This window comes from Castor canadensis, chromosome 8, assembly GCF_047511655.1.
Source record: "Castor canadensis chromosome 8, mCasCan1.hap1v2, whole genome shotgun sequence".
NCBI classification, from domain to species: Eukaryota; Metazoa; Chordata; class Mammalia; order Rodentia; family Castoridae; genus Castor; species Castor canadensis.
In genome coordinates this window covers 22,676,098-22,681,777 of record NC_133393.1, presented here as the reverse complement: position 1 = coordinate 22,681,777, position 5,680 = coordinate 22,676,098, and the positions used below count along the sequence as shown (strand labels likewise).

Sequence of the window (5,680 nt, the reverse complement as noted above, 5' to 3'; positions counted from 1 at the left end):
AAAACTAGAGCACAACAACAGTAGAAAACATGCAAACAATTGGAAACTGAACAACACATTGCTCAATAATCAATGGGTCATTGATAAAATAAAAGAGGAATTAAAAGATTCCTGGAAGTTAATGAAAATGAAAACATGACCTACCAGAACCTATGGGACACAGCAAAGGCAGTCCTAAGAGGAAAGTTTATAGTTTAAAAGGACAGAAAGATCTCAAATAAATGACCTAATGCAACATTTCTAACTCCTAGAAAAATAAGAACAAGCAAAACCCTAAAGAAGCAGAAGGATAGAAATCATAAAAATAAGGACTGAAATTAATGAAATAGAGACAAAAAACACCATACAAAGAATCAATGAAAAAAAAAAGCTGCTTCTTTGAAAAAATAAACAAGATTGACAGACCCCTGGTAAATCTGAATAAATGAGGAGAGAAAAAACCCAAATCACTAAAATCAGAAACATAAAACAGGAGACAACAACAAACACCAAGGAAATCCAAGGAATCATAAGAGACTATTTTGAGAAACTATATTCCAATAAATTTTAAAATCTTGAAGAAATGAACAAATTTCTAGATATTTATGACCATCCAAAACTGAACCAAGAGGATATTAACCACATAAACAGATCTATAACAGGAAATGAAATTGAAGCAGAAATAAAGAGTCTCCCAAAAAGAAAAGTCCGGGACCTGATGGATTCTCTGTTTAATTCTATCAGACCTTTAAAGAAAAATTAATACCAACACTTCTTAAACTTTTCCAGGAAATAGAAAGGGAAGGAACACTGCCTAACTCATTCTATGAAACTAATATTACACTCATCCCAAATCCAGACAAAGATACCTCCAAAAAGGAGAACTATAGGCCAATCTCCTTAATGAACATCAATGCAAAAATCCTCAATAAAATAATGGCAAATCAAATTCAATAACACATCAAAAAGATCATTCACCATGACCAATTAGGCTTCATCCCAGGAATGCAGGGGTGGTTCAACATACAGAAATCAATAAACATAATAAACCACATTAACAGAAGCAAAGACAAAAATCACTTGGTCATCTCAATAGATGCAGAAAAAGCCTTTGATAAGATCCAACACTACTTCATGATAAAAGCTCTAAGAAAACTAGGAATAGAAGGAAAGTACCTCAACATTATAAAAGCTATATATGACAAACCTACAGCCAACATCATACTTAACAGAGAAAAACTGAAACCATTCTCTCTAAAATCAGGAACTAGAGAAGGATGCCCACTATCTCCGCTCCTATTCAACATAGTACTGGAATTCCTAGCCAGAGCAATTAGGCAAGAAGAAGAAATAAAAGGAATATGAATAGGTAAAGAAACTGTCAAAATATCCCTATTTGCAAGTAACATATTCCTATGCCTCAAAAGACCCAAAAACCTCTACCCAAAGACTCCTAGACACCATAAACAGCTACAGCAAAGTGGCAGGATACAAAATCAACTTACAAAATTCATTAGCTTTTCTATATACCAACAATGAACAAATTGAGAAAGAATATATGAAAATAAGCCCATTTACAATAGCCTCAAAAAAAATCAAACACCTAGGAGTAAACTTATCAAAGGATGTGAATGACCTCTACAAGGAGAACTATAAACCTCTGAAGACAGAGATTAAGGAAGACTATAGATGTGAAAAGCTCTCCCGTGCTCATGGATTGGTAGAATCAACATAGCAAAAATAACAAAAGCAATCTTAACGTGGTCTAACAGGTAAATTTGTGCAACTTTTAAATCTAAGCTCTGTAGTTACAAGAATCTAAGTGATGAATCAATCTAGGAATGGGAGATCCTTTACTGATGCCTGCTTTCTTTTGCCATCACTTTTAACCTTTGATATTCAGTAGAAACTCCTTTTGACCTTCCCAGATTATCACATGTCACAATAGGTTTCTAAGTAAGTTATGATTTTTAATACACCAAATAAACTGTGATATTTTCTGGTTGCTACTACACAAGTGTTAGTAGTTTGAATTATCACTGAGTCTAGGGACACAATTCTACACAATTCCTGGGAGAGCAGTGAGTTCTACTCAACCTCTCCAAAAACATTGATTTTGGTCACTGTTTCCCTCACCTGTACCCTAGTCTCCAGTTCAGAAAACCTCTCTATAGGCACAACTGGGGAATAACAAAATGGCAACAGTTCTACCACTCATTATTTAACCAGTCTGAAGGCTTCCCTGATCACAGACTGCTTCATCAAATGTGAGTTAAGCTATACTGCTAAACAATATACTTGAAAACTTTGACACCTGACCTGCTACTATCCACAACTCACCATCACATTCCTGGTAGAAGCAGGGTTCTTAGAACATGAGGGCAATGCATCAGGTGTGGGCTCAATCACCACTTTAGCTGTTTCTGTTCTTCCATCCACACACCAGATCATCACTTGTTCTTAAATTCCCAGTGCAGACTGGAACAGAATAGAAGACCCAGAAATAAACCCACACAGCTTCAACCACCTGATTTATTTTTACAAAGGAGCCAAAAATAGAAACAGCTTCTTCAACAACTGGTTATCTACATGCAGAAAACTGAAACAAGACCTTTACCTTTCACTCTGTACAAAATTCAACTTCAAATGGATTAAATATCTTAATTTAAGATCTGAAACTTTGCTATAGGGTGTCATAGGGAAAACACTGCAAGATACAAGTATAAGTAATTATTTTCTTAATAGGAATCATTGCTCAGGAAATAACACCAAAAATAGGCAAATTGGATTTCATCAAATTAAAAAACTTCTGCACATCAAATAAAACAACTATTAGAATCAAGAGACAAACCACAGAGTGAGAGAAAACCCTCATTAGTTATTCAGTGGATGGGGGATTAATATCCAGAACATACAAAAAGCTAAAAAATCTAAACACTGAAAGAATAATTCCATTAATATATGGACAATAAAATCAACGTATCCATTGATTATTCTGCCTATTGCTTCTGTTTGTTGTTAGAGATGTAGCTAGGGGCTTAAACCAAAATATACTGGAATGTACCATCCTCTCAACTATCTACCCTCGCAGACTCTGTATAATAATATCAAATCACTTTCTAAGTATAAGATTTTCTTTTTACACCAATCTTTCATTTTGTTAACAAAGGTAGCTTCATATTTAGTTTCTGCCAAGCCATTTTTAACACATTAGACACAGAAGAATGGTAGTTTCCCACAAGTTCAGTTGGAGTTGGAGTGAGCATTGAATGGAGTCAATAGTAGCCCTGAATCAGGGCATGGACTTTAAGGTACTCATCTCGCTGACACTTTCTCTTTCCATAGTACCTACCAATACAATAGGATTTCATCCATAATTTCGATTTTTAAACCAGAAGATCATGGTCAATCCAAATTAATACAAAAAACTTACTGAAGTTGTATCAATAAGTAGCATTTTATTGAAATATTGAAAGAATGAAAGATGAGGCACATTAGCACTGTAAGTTTTTTTGGAGCAAAACAGTCTTTGTGTGTGTATGGGTAAAGCACACTTTTTCATTATTAAAAAACATCTGCTGAACAATCAGAAAAATACTTATTGGTCTTTTTTACCTTTGGTCTTTCTCTATGCAACCTCTCGGAAGTTTAACCATAGGAATCTTTGACATACTTAGAGCAAGATACAGGAGTAAAACTTGGTGCTATTACAGGTCCTTCTGGAGATTCTAAAGATTATCTGGCTGAAAAAGATAACCTGAAGCATAACAGTTCAAAATCTGGGACCTGGTCTTGAAGTGGAAAACTTCAGAGAATTCTGCCCATATATAACATGACAGAAGATGACATGAGGTCTACTCGAAAAGTTAGTCTTACAGTTCTAAATATATGAAAAAGACAAAAGTATAGCAAGAGTCCATACTAAAGACAACAGTTTTATTCAGCTCAGCAAGACACACAGCAGTCAGCTGGTTTATTTTTCTTCTATTAACAGAAGTCATACACTAGAGAGAGTTGCTAACTTTATTATGTATTCAAACTTTCCAGTGAGTTGTAAAATTCTAGATGAGTTCACATAAGCCATATATTCCTGGGAAAAATTTAGGGCTTGTGGAATCTTTGCCATACCTTTAGCAGAGGACACTCCTGCCCCCTCCACCCCCCCCCATTCCCCTGTGACCTCAGACTGGAATCCTATCTCAGCTTCCAGAATAGAAGGGATTATAGATATCCCAGCTATCCACAATGTAAAGCTCTCCAGGTATCTCACACTAAATCAGAATTGCTTGGCTCCAAATTTTCCTCTGGTTATTCTCAGATTGGGTCCCACATTTTTCCAAGGCCAGTCTCAGACCATGATCTTCTTACTTATAGCTACCCATATAACTGGCATCACAGACATGGCCCACAACACCCATTTTATTGACTAAGACTGGGTCTGGCAAACTTTTGGCCCTGGCTTGCTTTGAAACACAATTCTCCCAGTCTCTGCTCCCAATTAGGTGGACTTCTGTGAGCCACCCTGCCTTCCCCACCATTTCTTTCTTTCAACACAGTTAAAGTTTTAATCCTCCTCTTCCTATGACATAGGGCCCAATACATATGACTGAATCATGATTTTTCTGAGCCTGCCACAGTGATCCTCTGGTCCTTTCCATGTGTGAAGAGTTACCTATATTGGGTAAACTGGGAAATAGCTGCTCCTTAAGAAGCACTCAAAGAAAGTTTCCTTTTCCTGCCTTTAGAAATTGTTGTGAGAATATGTAAACTGAAGTGGAAGCAGGTGTCCTTTTAACCTCTCAGGGAAGCTGACATGCCATGAATGAGAAAGGGATGACTTATGACACTCCAGGACACTGAGCAGACCTGGAGGTCCACTGACTTGGATGTTGAGTTATAGAAAATTAAATTTATACTAGATTTCTCTCTATTCTCAGCAGAATCCATCTTCATTGGAATATTTGTGCCATATTTTTTAATTCCCTACATAATTTCCTGCCACAGTCTCAAATAAAATGAGACAATTCATTTCTTTATTTGCGGGAAGAAGGGCAGAGTAAGTTTGTAACCCTAGGATCAAGCAGAACAGATATCAATGCCCACTTATCAAATTCCAATAGGAAAGTCTGCTTTGCAAGAATTATACATAATATAACTTAAAATATGGCTTATAGAAAATTTGAATTTCCTTAAAAATAGGACAGAGAATTTCCATTCAAATGATATTGCTCAAATATTATTCAAGTATCATTTGAATTGTTTGCTTTTTGACTTAACTTAAACTTGGAACTGACTTTTCAGATGGATTGCAAGAGCAGAACCTTCAGCTTTCCAACCAATTCACATTCCTTTCTCTGAAACCCAGACAACTGCCTTATAGTAGCATATGAAGGAAGTCTATGGAGTTTATATCCAGGCACTGACTTGCTGTTATTGTTATACAACATTTTAGGCAAGTGCTCAAAAAATCTTTGATTTATTCTTCTACCTTGTTTCAGTCATGTACTTTTTGTTCATTTAAGCTGTTATAAGACTGTTCTGAGTTTTGAGGCATTGTATTGTCAATTTTGAAGACTCTTAAAATTATTTTAATTAACAAGTAAAAGTCATATATATATTAATTTGACCTATTTAACATAAGCATTATCTCACATACATATCATACATAAATAAAAATTTTTGTAATATGATGCAATCTTAC

The 5,680-nt window shown here is 35.4% G+C and overlaps 1 pseudogene; it reads right to left on the bottom strand.

Annotated features, from left to right (window-relative positions):
- Window positions 1-247: 247 nt before the first annotated feature.
- Window positions 248-5,680, bottom strand: part of LOC109674702 (HLA class II histocompatibility antigen, DRB1 beta chain-like) — a 60,363-nt pseudogene continuing 54,930 nt past the window's right edge.